This window comes from Danio rerio, chromosome 3, assembly GCF_052040795.2.
Source record: "Danio rerio strain M-AB ecotype USA chromosome 3, GRCz13ab, whole genome shotgun sequence".
In the NCBI taxonomy this organism is placed as follows: Eukaryota; Metazoa; Chordata; class Actinopteri; order Cypriniformes; family Danionidae; genus Danio; species Danio rerio.
In genome coordinates this window covers 57,408,966-57,430,058 of record NC_141023.1, presented here as the reverse complement: position 1 = coordinate 57,430,058, position 21,093 = coordinate 57,408,966, and the positions used below count along the sequence as shown (strand labels likewise).

Below are 21,093 nucleotides of genomic sequence, written 5' to 3'. Positions count from 1 at the left end.
AATTTATATCATATGTTTTATCATTTCATTTTTTATAATTTTATACAATTATTTTGTGCTAAATATAGAGATACTGTCATTAAATCATTTCATTTTCAAGTATTTGTGAATTACTTTTGATTTAACATCAACACTTAATTGCTCCATATTGCAATACAATACTCTTCCTCTTCTTCTTCTTCTTCTGCCTTCTTCAAGTACCCAATGGTTGCGGGGTCAGCTCTTTGGAACAAGCCATTTTAGACTTGTCCATATATATCGACTTTTTTTACACTTTCCGGCCGGCCGGCCGGCTTGTCGTCTTGTGCCTGTCACCCAGTGGCGTAGCGGACGGGGGGGCCCCGCGTGATTAGGGGGCCCGCGTCGTCGCGATTTTCAATAAACTGTTGGGAACAACTGTGGTCAGAACCAAAGTTCACAGGTCTGTGTTCTCTCAAAACCTCTCAAGCGGTGGACTACTTCATTCTGATTGCTTGCCCCCAATGTTGCCAACTTAGCGACTTTGTCACTAGATTTAGCGACTTTTCAGACCCCCCTAGCGACAAATCTAGCGACTTTTTTGTGTGTTATTGGAGATTTTTTTAGACTGTCATTTGTCCATACTGTACCGTCCCTAATCTTCTTAACGAGCTGCATGTGATGCCGCCGGCCCCTCCCCCGCCTCACAGCACTGACAGGCGGCCCAGTCAGTCCTCTACAGCAGCCTCTCCCACCTGCAGCCCGAGAGCAGATCACCCCTCTGCGTACCGACGACAAATGATTTAGCACAGGCAGTGTGAAGGTATTTCCCTTGTACAGTCTAACCGATCTACTTCTACTTTATTTTAACAATTTATTTGGACCGTTTATTCTTTTCTTGTTCACAATCACAGATATTTTAGTGACAGTTTCTGAACTTGTCTGAGTTTATTACATATAAGAGATTACTGCACATTCACTAACGTTACACATCTATAATGATATACTGTATTCAAACAGCAATAAATTTAGTTAATTAAACATGCTTATATAAAGTGTAGTGCAATTATAAATACCCCTTTATTAACCATAGGCTGTTAAACAGAAACGGTAGAACGTGATGACGTCAGTGATATGCAAATTGACGTATGACGTATCCCCCCCCCCCCCTTATCAGGGGGCCCCGTCAGCGATCCCTGCAGGGGGGCCTCCGCATTTTGCGCTACGCCACTGCTGTCACCCTATTACACTCATACACTACGGACAATTTAGCCAAAGCAGCATGTCTTTGGACTGTGGAGGAAACCGGAGCACCCGGAGAAAACCCACGCGAACGCAGGGAGAACATGCAAACTCCTCACAGAAATCCCAACTGAGCCGAGGTTTGAACCAGCAACCCAGCGACCTTCTTGCTGTTAGGCGACAGCACTACCTACTGCGCCACTGCTTCGCCCTCCATATTGCAATACAATACAATCACATAATATCAGCGCTCTCTCACATTTTAAGCTATTAATAATGTACTGCCCTTATTACCGTTTTTGGTATAAAATTGCAGAAGAATGGTTTGACTAGAAATTAACAGTTTTTTTACCATCATGCTGATAACTTTTTAGTCATTCGTCAGAACTAAACTTCGACCCGCTGTGGTTAAAACCTATTCTTACAATAGTATCAAAAAGGAACTCGAGTGAGACTTAAAGGTACAAAAGTGTACCCAAAAGGTGCTAATGTTCACCTGTATGATACAAAAGTGTACCTTTTTAAAGGGTACCCTCACAGTGACAGATTTTGTATCTTTATTTCTGAGTGTGTACTGACTTCTAGACAAAGAGCTGTGGAATAAATATATAATCTAAATTGCATAATCTAAATTACATAATAAATCAATGTTAAATTGTACATAAATGACCTTTATTATGTTAATTTAGCAGTATTACTCTTTAATGTCAAAATGGAAGCTTCAGAGGTAAATGCTTCGCTTCTGAAGGACATATGCTATTTATTTTTACATGCGTCCTTCAGAAGCACTTACCTCTGATGTTTCATTTTAGTCATTTTTATGAAAAGAATGTGAATGAGACAATAAAGGGAATAAAAGAGACATGGTTGATGTTAAAAATAAATCAATAAAAAGATCAAAGTGCAGGCAAATGCACACATAGAGGAGAAGGATTTCATAATATCTGTATTCACACGAACTAGATTGGTCTGAAGTGAATGAAAGGAGTAGAAAATCTGGAATGTAAAAATCACATCATCTCCATACATTTAGGATTGTTATAAATATTTGGCTCATTCATTCATGTCACTAAAGGGGTTGAGTTGCTTACCATTTTAAATTACCCCATCATTTAGTCTTTTAAACCTTTATCACTTTTGAGTTTTTACCTGCAAGCTCTAAGAAGACTACAATATTTACAAAATCCTGCTGCACGGATGCTAACACACACATCATCACGCCACCATATTACTCCTGTGCTATTACACTGGCTTCCTGTTAAATCACTGATTGATTTTAAGACCTTGATTTTAACTGTCAAAGCAGTGCATGGGTTACCCAGTTACATCTGCGACCTGGTGACCCTCACCCTCGCAGCTCGCAGTCTTCGTTCTGCATCGGGACTTACATTGCATCAGCCACGGTGTAAACTCAACACCATGGGTGGGAGGGCTTTTTCACACAGTGCGCCTAAGCTTTGGAATGCACTCCCATCAGCATTAGGAATGCTGGCTCTCTGGACTGTTAAAAAGACTGACCTTTTTAGCATTGCTTTTACCTTAGGATGATCATTTTGTTTAACTTTTTATTTATATTTTATGGTTCATATTTTTATTGTTTTATTGCATCTTTTATTGTTGTGCTGTTTTACTTGCCTTGCGTTCTAGTATTTTGCCTGTAGCGCTTTGAGTATAAGAAAAGCGCATTACAAACAAAATGTATCACTATTATTATATTTTTATTTATGAGTTTCTTCTGTTGAACACAGAAGAACATTTTATAAAAAATGCTGGTTGATGGTACCTGTTGACCTTCATTGTAGGGAAAAAATACTAAAGTCAGCTATGGGTGTCAGCTACTAGCAATTTTCTAATAACTTATTTGGTGTTTAACAGAAGAAAGACACACTAAAACGTTTTCAACACTTAAATGGTTAATGGCGATTTAATTTTGTCCATTAAACAGCAAAATCTGAAATCTTGAATCTCTCACTGATTTGATTTGATTTCATTATTAAATTTTCTGTCCTATTTCTCACATGTTCCATTTCAATATTATTTTTACATACAATATTTCTTTGATTTCTTTTGGCTTATTTTTTGATACACTGTAAAAAGCGAACACTTAAATTACTTAACCTTCCTGTCGTGTTCCTAAAACACTCACAATATTGTGTTTTACATCTGATTGCCTATTGTTCTCTCTCTTTCTTTCTTTCTTTCTTTCTTTCTTTCTTTCTTTCTTTCTTTCTTTCTTTCTTTCTTTCTTTCTTTCTTTCTTTCACTGAAAAAAAAATATTCAAAGATGATTCCTTGGATTTACTCTTTTTTTTTCCGTTAAAAGGTTGTAAACAATTTGTTTGGGCTGAATTTAAACAAACAAATTACGTTAAACATTATTAAACTTAATTTGTTTGTTTAAACTCAACACAAATAAAGTGTTTGCAACAGTTCTGCATGAAACACTTTTTTTTCAGTGTTCTTTAGCTTATCTCTGGGTTTAGCAGGAGCACTTTTAGCTTAGAAAAGCGCATTACAAATAAAATTTATTACTATTATTATTATTATTTATGAGTTTCTTCTGTTGAACACAGTAGCTTAGCATCCATTATTTTATTGGATTAGACCATTAGCATCCAAGTATAACTAGTGCTAGTCCTTTGTTCATGCTCACCGAATATCTCAGTTGTAGTCCAATTAAAGGACTGAATGGAAATTCAAGCACTCAATACACAGGAAAGTATACCGTTTTATTTGTGCTCTGCTGGTTTATAAATCATTCAGATGGATTAAAATTTCAAATTTTTTTGGTCAGACCCTGAGATAATTATTTTAGCGAGCTGTCTAGTAATGAAACAAATTATTTAGATTTCTGTCTTCTATTGTTCATTTTGTAATACATTTTCAGTGCCTGTTTCTAATTTCATTGCAGTTATTTCATGTGTAATTCTATAAATTAGGTTTGATGTTGAAAAAGTTTTTTATTTTATTTTATTTTATTTATTTCTTCATTTATTTTTTATTTTTGCGTGCTAATAATAAGACCAGTTAAAACAGAACGGTCAGTTTTGACTGGGAACACTAAAGTAAAGGACTGGATGTGAACTCAACACGAGGGTTAAGCTTGTTACAATTACATGAATTAATTAGTTTCCTCCTAATTTGTAAATTTTCGGCAATAAATACATTGAAAAAAGTTCATTCTTTTAGGTGTACGATGTTAAAGTTATTTATTTAAGTTGATATAATGAGGCTTTTTCAGTGCAACAGACACAGCAAATATTTAATAAAGTAATCACTTAGGGATTTTAACATATATATCCAAATTAATCCAATGAGGTAAAAGTTGAGCTTACTGTAGGGTTTGGTAAAGGATTAGGGATAAGATCATACTTTATCAATACTAAACAGGTAATATCTTAATGTTAAGCAGATAATAAGCAAGCAGATAATTATTATTTTTTTTTTTATCACTGTAAAAAGAGAAAATCAAATTAATTCAGCTTGTTACAACACGAATAAAGCAGTTTCCACTTAACTTATTACGGTTTCATTAATAAATAAGTTGGAAAAACCTAATACTTTTAGGTGTAAGAAGTGATTTATCTAAGTTGAGACAATGAGGCTTTTGCAGTGCAACTAACACAAAAATGATTTATAAAAGCAGTCAGTTTGTGATTTTAACATATATAGCTAAATTAATCCAACAAGGTAGAAGTTGGGCTTGGTATAGGATCAGGGAAAAGATAACGACTAACAAACAGTTAATATCTAAATAAGTAGGTAATAAGCAAGTAGTTAATTATTTTTTAACACACCTTAAAAAGTGAACATTTAAACAAATTACTTCAGCTTGTTACAAATACATGAATTAGTTAACTTATTACAGTTTTCGTTAACAAAAAAATTGGAAAAACTTTATTCTTTTAGGTGTAAGTTAAAGTAATTTATTTAGGTTTATACAATGAGGCTTTTTGGTGCGACAAACTCAAAAAAATTTATATTATCATTATTATTATTATTACTATTATTATTGCCTTTAATCAAGTAATCAGCCAATCACATTACATACATTTAGTGGTTAACATTTTAGTTTAGGTCACAACTTAACTAACACTACCCACTTCATAAACTACTAATAAACTGTTTGCTATTAGTTAGTAAGGTAGACTAGGGTTTGGGTAGGATTAGGAATGAGATCATACTTTATAACAAACAGTTAATATCTTAATATTACGCAGGTAATAAGCAAGTAGTTAATTGTATAAATTGTGACCAAAACTAAAGTATTACTGCTTCAAACCGAATGAGGAAGAAAAAGGATTTAAGTTACTTTGAATGTGACATGGTTGTTGGTGCCAGACTGGTTTTCACGCACAACCATCTCTGGGGTTTACAGAGACTGGTGTGGAAAAAAGGTCAAAACGGCCAGACTGGTTCAACTGATGGATAACAGAAACTCAAAGAATCACTGTGAGGTTTACAGAAGAATATGTAAGTGCATGAGATGAACAACCGAAAAGTCCAAAAAAAAAAAAAATACTTCAGCTTGTTATAAATACATGAATTAGTTAACTTATTACAGTTTTCATTAACAAACAAGTTGGAAAAAACTTCATTCTTTTAGGTGTAAGTTAAAGAAATTTATTGAGGTTTATACAATGAGGCTTTTTGGTGCGACAAACTCAACAATTATTATTATTATTATTATTATTATTAATTTCATTTATTTAGCCAGGAGATCACATTGAGACAGTGCTGTCTCTTCTTCCAGTAGACCTGGTCAAGATGGCAGACAGCACATAAAGTTTCACATTGAAATCACACATAAAAAAAACAAAAAAAACAAAAACAATACTACAAAATGACAAAATCACAATTCATTAAAAGATCAAATCATAAAAAACAATTACAAGTATCCTTTAAGATGTTGTACAGAAGATGTTTAAAAGTACTGAGTCAGAAGTGTGTCAAGCCATAGGAGCATAAAGGAAAACGCACGTTTGTCAAGTTCTGACAATACCCTTGGGACTGTTAAACGAATAGAGGAACTAGATTGTGTGTTGGTTATTTATGGGAAATGTTAACAAATTAGAAAGATAGGATGGTAATTTACCTAAGAGAGCCTTTAAAGTAAATAAGTACATTTTCTCCTTTGATTTAAAGATAACGAGTCTATCTTTATAAAGTAGTCTGTTTGTGATTTTAACAAATATAGCAAAATTAATTCAATACTTTTAGAATGGGGACTTACACTGGATACATTTTACTACATAAATAAATGATTTAGACGTTAAAGTACACTTAAAAAAATATTTTGCTACCTAGTCAAGCTACCTAATTACAGTAAAATGAGTTAAAACAACACAATTCTTAAGCTTTTTTTGGAACAACTTAATTTGTATATTCAATCTACTTAAATTTGTAAAAATCACAAGTTAGCTTAATCAATTTGTTGTTGGGACAATATGAAAGAGTTGTATAGAACCCAGCATTTCTTACAGGGTAAGCCATTTTGATTATAAAATATGAGTTCAGGGAAAACATTGTAGCTATTAGTTAAAAATCTCTATACTTCTTGTTCTTTGGCCTTAGTCCCGCATGGTTGCGGGGTTGGCTCTTTGGAAGAAGTCGTCCACTTAGACTTGTCCATATGATAACAACTTTTTTACCCATTCCTGTCTTCTGGGCCTGTCAACCTCATACACTCATACACTATGGACAATTTAGCCTACCCAATTCACCTGCAGCATGTCTTTGGACTGTGGGGGAAACTGGAGCATCAGAAGGAAACCCACGCGAACGCAGGGAGAACATGCAAACTCCTCACAGAAATACCAACTGAGCCGAGGTTCGAACCAGTGACCCAGCGAAGTTAAAATATAATTTTATAATTTATTATGTTTTATAATTCAGTTAGTAATCAATTGATCAAACTAATCTTTATTTGTTCCAATGTCTTCTAATCTGAAAGTTACATACCAGCATTTACTCCATTAAAGCATTAGAGTCTTACTGCATGCTTGTAACAAAATAAACACAACGTGTCGCGATTCAAACTGTGTGACTGTTAACTATTAAATCAAGGACAAACTCTGGCAAGCTATTACCCATATGTAACACATGTCACCTGTGCTAATAAGATTCTGGATACCTATTATGACCCAGTGGGGCTTTTAAGTCAATGCCTGTGCTCGATTTTTTTTCAATTAATTGGTCTGGCCAAGCCACACGTGTCGCATTAGCCCAGGATTTGCAGCTAATGGGACTTAAAAGGCTCTTTCAGCAGCCACATTTACATGGATGCTAGAAATCAGATTAATAACCCAGTCCAAAAGCACAAAAAAAAAAATATTAATAAAATAAAAAAATTAAGAATGTAACCACTTAGACGTGGACAAATTGGGTAAATATGTAAATGTCAATTTGAGAATGATATAACTTGCTTGAAGGGGCTGTTTCCAGCAATACAGAGGCAAATGTGTCAGAAAAGATGTCATCATACTCAAATTAAAAACTTGTAATGTCTGTGCTCACCCTCATTGCTTTATCCATTGTGTAATGTGCATGTTGTAGCACATGTTAAGACAATGGCTTTCACATCCATCTAGAGGGAATATGTGTATGTGCACAGCACTTTATACAATACAAATTCCAGCTTCACAGAGATCAACAGCAAAATAGTGGAATCAACAACTGAAAGTCAACAATTCAGATTCTGCAGATTCTTAAACACAATAGTGCTATTATTTGAGTGTTGATTCTGTTCAGAACAATAGCAATGTGACAATCATCAATTTAGAACAAGCTTAATTTAGCTATGACCAGTTCTACTTGTATACACTCTCAGAAATAAAGGTCATGAGCTGTCACTGTGGTGGTACCTTTTCAAAAGATACACATTTGTACTTAAAGGGTCCATATTGGTACCTCTAAAGTATATATTAGTACCTACAGATTTTAGGAAGAACACTTTTGTACATTTTAAGTACAAATATGTACCCTCACGCTATTATTATGGACCTTTTAGGAACAAATTTGTACCTTTTGAAAAGATACCACCTGTGACAGCTCTTTTACCTTAATTTCTGAGAGTGTACATTGTATGCTCACTTTTAAGGTGCTTATTAACATAAATACTGTAAGTAACCAGCCAATCACATTACATACGTTTAGTGGTTAACTTTTTAGTGTAGGTCACAACTTATGGAATTAACAGACTATTAACTAACACTACTCGCTTATCAAACTAAACTAAACTAAACTAATAAACTGTTTGTTAATAGTTAGTAAGGTAGACTGTATGGTTTTGATATGATTAGGAATGAAATCATACTTTATAACTACTAACAAACAGTTAATATCTTAATATTATGAGGGTAAAAAACAAGTAGTTAATTGTATAAATTGTGACCAAAACTGAACTATTACCGCTTCAAACCGAATGAGGAAGAAAAAGGATTTAAGTTACTATGAATGTGACACGGTTGTTGGTCCCAGACTGGTTTTCACGCACAACCATCTCTGGGGTTTACAGAGACTGGTGTGAAAAAAGGTCAAAATGGCCAGACTGGTTCAACTGATGGATAACAGAAACTCAAAGAATCACTGTGAGGTTTACAGAAGAATATTTAAGTGCATGAGATGAACAACCGTATAATTCCAAAAAACAAAATTTGCGTGGGTTACTTCTGGGTGCTAAGGTTTCAACCACAGTCCAAAGACATGCGCTGTAGGTCAATTAGGTAAGCTAAATTGTCCATATTGTATGTGTATGAATGAGTGTGTATGGGTGTTTCCAGTGATGAGTTGTAGCTGGAATGGCGTCCGCTGCATAAAACATTTGCTGGATAAGTTGGCGGTTCGTTCCGTTGTGGCGACCCAAGAATAATAAAGGGACTAAGCCGAAAATAAAATGAATGAATGAATGAATGAATGAATATAGCGAGATGGTGGAGCGCAAGGACAGTTTGTAGTAGCATAAACACAGGGGTGATTTGCCAGTTCTTTTCATGTTCTATTTCTTGTCTATATTCATAAATAAACAACAAAATTTAGCTATAATGTCTGCATTTCATTTTTATTTATTTATTTATTTATTATTTATTTATTGTTTGTTTATTGTTATTGCTAGTACTGTAAGAAGGTATTGTACATTGTTCATACTGTATTTTCTGTTTTTAGATATTAATACTACTACTACTACTACTACTACTACTACTAATAATAATAATAATAATAATAATAATAATTCTCAATATTAACCTAAATGTTCTGTTACTGTATTAAAACTAAGATGCGAGAATCAGATCTTTAGTGGTTTAAGGTGATATGATGAATTGGAGTTATAGTGTTATTCCACTCTGGAAACATACCGTTCTCCCTCATTTGAGAAATATAAAATCACAATTCATTCATTCATTTTCTTGTCAGCTTAGTACCTTTTATAAATCCGGGGTCGCCACAGCGGAATGAACCGCCAACTTATTCAGCAAGTTATTACGCAGCGGATGCCCTTCCAGCCCCTTATACACATTCACACACACTCAAACACTACGGTGAATTTAACCTACCCAATTCACCTGTACCACCTGTCTTTGGACTGTGGGGGAAACCGGAGCACCCAGAGGAAACCCAAGCGAATGCAGGGAGAACATGCAAACTCCACACAGAAGCGGCAACTGAGCCAAGGCTCGAACCAGCGACCCAGCGACCTTCTTGCTGTAAGGTGACGGCACTACCTACTGCGCCACTGCCTCGCCCTAAAATCACAATACCGATTTTTAATACTGACACTGAAAAATGTTATCTCCTTACAGAAATCTTAACGTAAAATAAAAAGATATAATAAACTGTTCACAATCCAAATGAAATCAATCTTATTGCTCCAAATTTGAAAATATGGATTTTTATGATTTCTAAACATTTCTTTCACAAAACTTCATATTTACATGATAACATCCAATCTGCAAAAATGGCCAAAAGTGCTGTACTTTGTATGCCAGGATTGTATTTCCTGGTAGTCACTTTGTTAGTTAACAGTACCTTTAGGGATGTGGCAACACGCTAATGTGTATGCACAATTTGAGCGTGTTTATGATGTGTCTCTGCTTTCGATTGTAATATTAAGTAAATCCACACTTTGCTGATGAAGCCCAAGGAAACACTAGAGCAAAAAACATTACCATCTACTCCACTATTATTGTGTCTTTGTTGGTTCTTGCCTTTAATCTACACCCCTCTGAACACATGCAGGATTTTCAAAAACTTGAATCAACAATTTTGTAACACATTTTCAGTTCTGAAACATCATTCTCATGTAATCGAACAGGCAAAATTGCATGAAAGTTTCACATTTTTGCTTGAAAATAATGTTTAAATTATGTTCTTACACTACAGTTCACATATACTCACAAAAACTAGACCATAGCGGACAGAAAAACATTGCTTAGTGTAACAAAGTGTCTTAAAAACATATGATAGGTCAAGATTTCTGTGACAAGCAATTTTGCTTTCTGCACCAGTTGTGACGTAACACAACAAAAACATTTAAAAACCAGAGGCATTCAGAAGTGCAAAATAAACAAATCAAAGCTTTTTTTTAATTGAATAAATACATAAAACAGAACAAAAAAACAAACAAAAAAAACTCTTTAACATTATTTAAAACACATACTGAGATACTGATATTGTTGGTTTGCACATGTTTTGGTGGAATCACAGTTGTAATGTTCATTTTTAAACCGTATGTTTACTAATTATTTTATTTTCAGGATCTGAGGTAAACTACCTAAACACATAAAATGCCATCCTGAAACATTAGCAGTATTTAGCACTGAACAAAGCACATAATGAGCACCTAAGGTTATCACTGACAAAGCAGTTTAAGCAGTTGATTCAGCAGCAACGTCGCAGAAATATACTGTGAACTCTCTCAATTAAATGAAGAAAACAATACTTTTTATCGTGTGTTGAGTACAGTTAGGACAGGGTTCCTTCAAGTCAGAATTTGCCATAAGAGCATTGCTCCATCTTGCCTTGTATACGCTGGTTGTAATAGTTAAATTTTGGGCACCTTAGAACTATTTAAAAATTATTTAAATGCGGCAACTTTTCCAACAATGGCGAATCCATATTATGGCTACTTCCTGCAGGATAACATGCCATTTCACCAACCTTAGATTTTCTCAGAAGGGCTTCATGACCACTCAATTGACCAACAGTCACTAGATCTCAATCCAACAGAGCACCTTTGGGATGTGCTGCAATTGGAGATTCACAGCTGACAAATCTGCATTAGCCGTGTACTGCTATCATATCAATATGAAGCAAAACCTCAAAGGAACAGAGCAGAATGAGGTCTAATTCTATGTTGACAGGGTGTAATTATTAAAGTGGCTGTGAGTTTATAAAATACTCATAAATCAGATTGCTTAGCAATCATATAAACAATACATTCTGAATCATCAGTCACAATGATTTAAAGGGCATCTATGATGCAAAATCAACTTTGGAAGCTGTTTGAGCAGAACTGTGTGTTGGTATAGTGTGTCCACATTCATATTGGAGTGATATAAACACAACAAGTCTCTGTCTAAATGTCCTGACAATAAAATAAGATCTAACCCACTGCAACGTGACATTGGAGTGTAGTTTCTTTCCACCAAACAAATTGATTAAAATGCGCATATTAACATGTCTACGTATAATCATGTACGTGGAACAGGATTCGCAAAGAAACTGGGATTAAAATATCTGCTCCAACTCACTGTGATCAGCTGCACGTCAAGAATGAGTGTTATAAGTGTAATTTTTTTTTTAAAATAGTGCATGTTTGTAATAAAGACAGTAAAATGCTAGTTAATTAATAAACACTAGAATCCCCGCAGCTACATAATATATGAGGTTGCTTTAAAAGCACAACAGGAGTCCCAGTTTGTGGATGTAAAATCTGGGTTATTTAGTACAGAAGCATAATGGATGTCCATATGGCAGTGCATATTAACTTGTATCCTGTCACATTTCCTGCAACTAGTTGTTCAAAAACAGTGCAAAGTTAACCGTGTGTCTGTGTGTGCACTTCAAACTTTTTAACGACATTTTTGTAATGGAACTTTTGAGTGTGACTCATCATTGCAGAAAGGCTTGAATAAACTCCTCAATAAAGACATCAGATAAACTTACTTGGCATTTTGACTCTGAACTGAATATCTGCTTTATCCATGTCTGTCTCTGTCACTGACTGCGGTTTATCTGATGTGATGCAGCAAGAGAAAAAGACACAAATGTGGGAAAGGTGGGCGGGGAGAGCTAGCTCATTTGCATTTAAAGGCACAGTCAACAAAACAGCTGCAGTATAATACCACTTCAAAATTGAGGTATTCAGCAGAGTATAATAACGCTATGATGGGTATTTTATATTTTTGAGCAAAAATTTTAATATATAAAAACTAGAATCTCCACAGTTGCATGGTATCCGTACAACCATATATGAGGTTGCTTTAAATGCATAACAGGAGTCCCGGTTTGTGGACGTAAAACCTGGGTTATTTAGTACAGAAGCATAATGGATATCCATATAGAAGTATATAATAACTTGTATCCTGTCACATTTTCTTGCAACTAGTTGTTCAAAAACAGCGCAGAGATAACCATGTGTGTCCCGCAATCTTTTTAATTTCACTTTTGTAATGGAACTTTTGTGTGTGACTCATCATTGTAGAAAGGCTTAAATAAACTCCACAACAAACACATCAAATAAACTTATGTTATTTTGCCTGAACTGAATATCTGTGTCACAATCACCAGCGATCATAACTTCATAGATCGCTGGATCTCACTCACAATACTTGTGGACTACAAATCCGCCATTTCTGGACTACATTCTCACATGCACTCCGCTCACACACACACAAGATTTCCTCTTTCTAAGTGATTACACTCGCATTACCTGAGGATTGTCAAAGACTGATTACACACTCTATTTAAGCAGCACACACACTCACTTTTGTTGTCTTGTCTTGTTTATCCACAAAGTGACAATTCAACACAGTTTCTTAGTCTTGTTTTCTCGTGTGTTAACTTTAGCTTTGTTCTAAATTATCTCTGTTTGCCGCCTGCCTTCCGACCTCTCGCCTGTCATAGTGACTGCGATTCTGAATTTGCTTTCATATATCTGTTTGCACCCGTGTTGACCATTGCTTGTCTGAGTACCGAATAAACCTGCATGTGGATCCTCAACTCACTTGTCTCTGTCACTCCCCGTGTTACAATCTGTTTCATCTGTGTCTGTCTCTGTCATTGACTTCTGTTTATCCGACTTGATGCAACAAGAGGAACAGACACACATGTAGTAACGGTGGTCGGGAAGAACCAGCTCATTTGCATTTAAAGGCAACAAAACAACAGCAATGTAATATCACTCAAAAATTCACATATTCAGCAGGGTATAATAAATTATATGATGGGTATTTTGAGCTGAAATTTTACAGACACGTTCTGGAGACACCAAAGACTTATCTTACATCATGTAAAATAGGAAAAAATAGAAGCTCTTTAAAGGAACACTACACTTTAAGACAAAACGACAACTACCCTAAAACTAGTTCCACACCAGTTAGATTTTTCTTTTCTTGTTATGATGAAAACAAAATAAAGATATTTTATAAAGAATGTTGGAAATATGTGACCACTGTCTTCCATATAGGAAAAATAAATTCTATGGAAGTCAGTAGTTACAAGTTTGCAACATTCTTCAAAAAATCTTCTTTTATGTTCAACAGAAAAAAAAAGAAAAAAAACTGCTTTGGAATAAGTCAAGCATGGGTACATAAGGACAGAATTTTCATAATTTTAATTACAAATTAAACAAAATCTGTTATTTTAAAAGCTTTAAGTGATTAAAATGTGAAGTTTATTACATTGAGACATCATATTGTAACTATGCAGTACATCTAATAAAATAAGCATTCTTGTTTATAAGATACTGTTAGACTGGAAAAATGGGGTTACGCGTAAAAAAAATCCCTAGAATCTGCCATCCTTGGTTCAACGAATAATAATGCAAAACTATTCTGATGGTCAGTCAAGAGTAAAGCATATTTTTTTTAAATACATCTTTGTTATATTTCTGCAAAGAAAAAATATTATTTCCCCCTCTATAATACTCTCTGGGTACACATGGGATCAAGAAGGAGATAAAAACAGACTAGACTTAAATATTTAGAGGCTATTAAAATGCCTGCTATGAACAAAAAAAGCAAAAGATAGCATGCAACACTCAAGAGACTGAAGATGATTTCTTCCTGACCAATGAACTCACTTCTCTACACCTGCCATGATGACCTGTTTCCCCTTCTGACATGGAAACATTCAGTCTTACACCCCATTGCACCTTTTGATTTACCCCCCATGTACAAAAACTGAAAACAATCAAATGTACTATACTACCAATCATAGTCCTAACCCATGTGCAGAATCCTAACGACTGGAAATGATTGGCAGAAAATACATGGTTGAGTTATACTGTTTAAACACAACAGATACCATGTTGGCATGCCTGCTTGGGTAAATCACTTTAAACTGGCACAGCAATTTACCTGTGCATCTACTGTTTGTTTTTTTAGCAGATGCTTTCTAACCAGAGTGACTTAGAGTTAAATGAACCGGTATCATTAATGCCAATTAGCATGACAGGTAACTGAAATTAAAGCTTATACGATCTGTTTAAACCTTAGGATGTGTTATTCACTAAGCAGCTGGAGTCCACGAAGCACCAGGATCAGATGGTGTGCGCAGCAGAAAGAAATGTGCTGAAATTACACTTACACTTGCTGCGCCGGTCCTCACTGGACTAAAGTGTAGTCCCAGTGCTGTTGAAATCCTTCTGTATTACCCTCAAACAAGGACAACCATCATAATTTCACTCACTGGCTGTAAAGTTGAACTTTTACACTACAAAAACTCCTTATCTGGAGTTCCTAGGCAAAAAAAAAAAAAAGAAAGAAAGAAAAAAAAACTTATTAATCTAGTTTTAAGAATACTTTACTATTACTATTTTAGATCAGATTGTGTAAGATTATTGTATCATATAACTGCTTTCTTAAAATAAATTTTATTGTATATACGTAATAAATAGGGATGTAACGGTATCAGAATTTCACGGTACGGTAATACCTCGGTATGAATGTCACGGTACGGTATTTATTGAATCATTTACAGGAAAAAACAAAACTTATGAAAATACTCCAAAAAAGTGCCAAAAGTGTCAATGACATACAAATTAGCCATCTATCTGTAAGCTTTGAAACAGGAACTTCAATTTTAATAACAAAAAATTATTAAACCATGTAAAAAAATAAAGTTTTAATTTAGTATTGTTGAAAACTCATCACATTCAACATTTAATCACACTCAGCCCATCTACCCAGATGAGAGCTCTGCTAGTCGGACTTCTCATCAAGCATCTCCCGCTGGATCTAATCTCACTATATTTATTAAACGGGATATTTCATTTATCTTGTTGTCTTTATCTAACGACATATTCCCTGACTTTGATCATTGGAATCTATTACTTGTTCTCAGGTAACGTGTTTTGGCTGAGCGCAAAGATAAGTTAATGATTAATGTAACCACGTACATTCTGTATATTGACTGATCGCCTTTATTTCCTATAATGTAAAAACTTATTGTATGTTATACTTTTAAAATGGCCATTATCGATTCTTAAAACTGATACTCAGCAAAAGAGAGGCTGTGTTTCGTATTTTCACTGAAATTGAAAGGAGGCAGTTGTTATCGGCTCCGTTTTGTTATAAATATCCACACAGTGAAGATGACGCTCATATATGCAGCACGACGCCTCAACATGTCTGCTGTCTAAGTTGCTAATATTAAAATGAAAATAGGCAGTTCCTTAAATCATGTTTACATTTTATTGTTGAGAAAGTGAAACAACGAAGCCAGGGTGATGTGAATGAAGTTATAAAGTACACTGTTCCCTTTGAAGATTTACCCGTGTCCTCGGTATAATCTGCTTTTCCATATCAAACTGAGAAGAAGAGACTGCAGCCTTGATCAAACTTGGAAGTCTGAACTTACACGGAGATAATGCAGGACTGAACTGTGCGTGTAAAGCAGGTCGCACACCAGAAGCGACGCTCGGCGGCGCGCCGCGCAGCGCCACGTATTTTAGAATTCTAATTATAGGTTTCTATCAGGATACACACACCGGCGCCGCAAGTCGGCGGCTGTCGGCGGCGCCCGGCGACGGCTCAGGACGCAGTTCATTTTTCAGCCGCGCCACAGAGCGCCATCTGATTAGTTTCATGTTAAATATCATTCGAATGTGCGCGTCTGGTGTGCGATACTTTAATCTGTCATGTACGCGCCGTGTCGCGGCGCCGAGCGGCGCTTCTGGTGTGCGACCTGCTTTAGAGTTTTCCAGCTCTTTTCATCCCCGCTTCTAGCAGCACACTCCATTTCCGCATTACTGGATCTGTAGCAACAACAGACCGCAAGGGATGATGGTCAAGCATGGGCTGATGGGTATTGTAGTTTTCGTTACCTCCCGTTCGCTTCATTCGCCTGAGCAAATTTTCTCAGAAGACCTATAGTTTTACCGAGTCATGCAACTTCGGTAATATCGAAAAAATTAATATTGCGGTATGACGGTATTTACAATACCGTTACATCCCTAGTAATAAAAAGTAATCACATTGCACTGTACTTACTGTCAAGTCTTAACTTGAATAACAATATGTGATCCTGTTTTAATTCAAGCAACAATCAGGTTTCAAGTTTATTGGCTCTATTTTAACGATCTAAGTGTATTACCGACATGTCCAAATCCACTTTTGCTACTTTAAGGATGGAAAAATATGCTCTGCGCCCTTGGACATGGTCTAACAGGGTTATGCTTATTCTCTTAATGAGTTATGGGTGTGTTTTGAGCATAACGTTAATAAAATCAGTCAGATTTTCATCTCCCATTCCCCAAGTCAGTTGTATCGTGGTATGGTGCATTTGCTATTTACATGCCGGATTTTGTAAGTGAAAAAACTGAATGCTTCACTAGAGAAAAAAACAGTTAAACAGACCATCAGTGAGAGGATGGTCCTTCATTCAGCCTCTTTACTTTCTCTTTCTCTTAAATTTTATTCTTCTCTTTACTCCTTTACTTTTGTGGAGTAAGGAAACGGTGGAAACTTACTCCACATCCATTGGCCTACATATTTAATTTCATTTGTTAAGCACAAAGATTTGTTTTAAAACTATTTATAAATTCAGTTCTAATTTCCAGCCAACTAACAAATGAACAATAATAATGAAGTGTGGTATAAGAAAAAAAAACAGAGTTACATCCAAACACGCTTCCTATTCTTATGTCCTACATGGAGGTGCATACGTCTACAAAACAACACAAATCAGAATCTGGACAAAACTCAGACAAATCTAAACTTGTTTTTACTAGAACAAATATAAAGTCTATTTTGGTTTCGAAAAGCAACAATGCATCTTAACACACTTTCTTTTAGACCAGCACACCCATGGGTCCACAAAGTGCCGCAAATGGATTTGCTATTTAAACAACATGGTGCAAAACATGAAAATTAGGGTTGCACTGGTCTGAAAATAGCAACAAATCACACCAAACATGTCTTGCTCCTTATTGTGCCAGTTGTATGATAGGGCCTTAAATGTTTTGGCTCATTTCAAGACACAATGTGTAATTCTCCTGTTTAGTAACTGTAGTTTTCAGACCTTTTCACACAACAAAAGAAAAGCACAAAAAATACAAGCTAGTTTTAAGATAAATAGACTTAACACAAAGCTTTAAATAAGTGTTTTATACTTTAACACATTTTTGGAATTCTTTACCAAAGCCTAGGTAAGTTTTCTTATTTCAATAACTTTTACCAAGTATGATTACCTTACTGTACTGTTGACATAATGTACTCAACATCATTTATGTGTTAGCATGTATCACATTTTTACATCGTACTCTCCTGAAGTATTTTTATTTCATGAATTATTGTGTGTAGAACAGTTACGTCCATTACACTGATGTATATGTTTGAGTGGTTGTTGCTAGAAATGAGAATGATTTTTATTATTTATTAAATTACACATTACAGTGTGTGATATTAACGTCTATCCTAACCTTAAACCTAACCATCACTTTAAGCATGTGGGTTACAGCCGTAGACATTATAACAGATGTATATGGTTGTAATTTCCATCACATAATGGATATCTACTTCTTCTTGTATTTTTTGGTGGATGACATCTAGAATGTTGGTGCATTACCGCCACATTCAGCTATGGAATGTGAATCAGAGAATAAGTTTAAATAAATAATGGATATCTTGTGAGCATGCATGGTTGAAACACATGCAGTATGTCATGTTGCACATATTTCTAGTCTGTATCTTCTTAATGCAATCAATTGTTTTCTCATACTTAGATGATTTTTTTTTCTATTTAATCAGCTTCTAGAAGAGCCAGAGACTTATATTTTAGCAATTGCTTATTTAATATTCAAAGACAGTCCTCACAATTTGCTATAGAGCCAGTTTTGTTTGCTTTCTTTCGAATCTTGTTCCTATCAGTTTCTGCCAAAAACCACATCCATAGCCAAGAAATACTCCAGAATCCCTTATGTGCCCATTCAGAGCCACCTTGCTTTATTATGAGAAGGAAGCAGTCACATTTTTTGGTTACAGTGTTGTGAAGTGTAGTCCCTGTACAGTGCTGTCAGCAGTGAACCCAGGCGGTAGTCATCTGTAATGTCTGAACTTTTTTTTTTTTTTGAGATGAAAGTATAATACCAAAGCCCCCTTTCAAGGAAACCAGTTCACTCACCGGCCACATTTGCAATACCTTTTGGCAGATATTTTGGGCATGCAAGGCAAATATTTTTCTGAAAGCCCTAAAACTGCTGGGCAAAATCACATTCTAAATGCGTACTGAATGTCAAGGTAGTGATATCTCTGACACGAACAGTTTTAAGTGCGAGAGCCTTAAAGGAAGAGTTGACCTAAAATGAAAAATCTGTCATCGTTTGCTCACCCTTTTCTTGTTTCAAAAAGTTTCTTGAGTTTCTTCTCTTGAGTGAGAATGAGCTTCTTTTTTGTTGAACACAAAAGAAGATATTTTGAAAAATGCTGGAAACTTGTATCTACCATATACTAAAAAATATGGATGTATCTGTGAAGTCACCCATAGCTTTCTGAAGAGCGCAAACGAAGCAGGAGTGGCCAACCATCCTTATTTTGTTTGCCCGTTATGATTTATAATATGAAATGTTAAATTTCACATGGAAAATGGAGGCCACTTGAATGGTTTGTGAGCATAATTAAGGGCACACAGCATGAACAGCAATTTATCTGAAAATTGTAAGAAATAATTCCAAAAGTCAATTGACTGTGCAAAGCCGCATAAAACAGAACAAAAATATGATGTACAGTATATGCTGAGTTCAGCGGCAGGTCAGCCAGAATCAGCTGAGGTGAAATGACAGCGACCAGCAAGACCTAGCTGTCACTCAAGTGGCCACCCCCTTAGTTAAGCAGACTTAATATATGTCAATATAAACGAAACGGATGAGTTATAAAAAAATAAAAAATAAAATGAAAAAAACTCACAGTTGTCATGAAGTGTAATGTTAGCTATATGACCAAAAATGTTATTTATTTATTTTTTTACTAGGCTGTAAACCTCTTACTTCTGCTGTAAAATTGACCATTTTAACATTGGGATCAATAGAAATGTGCTCTATTATGGAGCCAGGACTAGCAGAGTTTCAATAAATTGCAGTTTTAGTTACTTCTGTATTAGCTTCACGAGGGAGAGCGAGATGTTGCCGCTTGTTAATCACTGACTTACGTAGTACTTGCACTGTATATTTCCTATGATGGAAGTCAATGGTTACAAGATTTAATCTTTTAATATGATCTTTTGTGTTTAACAGACTAAAGAAACTAATTCAAGCCAATTGTAGACGAGTGAATAGTGGTTAATGAAGTGTTCAGATGCAAAACCGTCTAAATCCATCAGGCCTTTTTTCTTGTAAATAAGCATTTTTCTACCAGGCTTCTCTGATTAGGTTCAGCAGTTTCATTGTACAGATAATGAAAAGGTTATTGGCTGGTAAATAAAGCACCTTTTTTTTTTTCCAAAAATGTTATTTTAGACAACTCGTTGGTTTTTAACAAGGTAGATTTTCTTTTGCTTCAAAACCAACTAAATCCACTTGTGCTTTTTTTTTGCAAAAAGCTCTAAATCCACCTACTGAGACAAGACAGTGTAATTAGCTGAAAAAGTACTAAAGATGCTTTCAGAAATTATTTTACCCAACATAAATCACATTACACAAACCACCTAACATTAAAAATATATAAATCTATCAAGTAAGTGGTGGTTCAGTCTGCTGTGGTAACCCCTGATAAATCAGGGACTGAGCTGAAAGAAAAATTACTGAATGAAATCCGTCAAGTAAATGCATTAATCAATAATATCAAAATTAACATTAATTAAATCTTAACAATCTGATGTCATTTCTGATATTTGGGATTTACAATGAATGTAAGTAGAGCAATGTAAACACTGCAAACATTGTAAACTAAGCTTGTTAGATTCAAATAATGTAGGGTAAAAACAATGTCAAACATCAATATCTGTGCATTGTCCATTAATAAAAAGTAATATAAATAATGTATAGTTTTAAATATCATATTAATCTTTTAAAAAAATAGTGTCACCGACTCGGTCCCAGTCATTCCCCTCGCTGGCCAGCAGAGGTCATCATTACCGGACTTCTAACATTACGTCATCCACTTGCACTGACAGCATGCACACCTGCAGCTCATCCAGCTGATGACACACTCACACATATAAGCAGCACACACACACACG

General features: G+C 35.2%; 1 protein-coding gene across 2 annotated transcripts in view; it reads right to left on the bottom strand.

The window, feature by feature from the left end:
- The window catches only part of olfm2a (olfactomedin 2a), a 246,246-nt gene that overhangs the window by 100,850 nt on the left and 124,303 nt on the right, over positions 1 to 21,093 (bottom strand).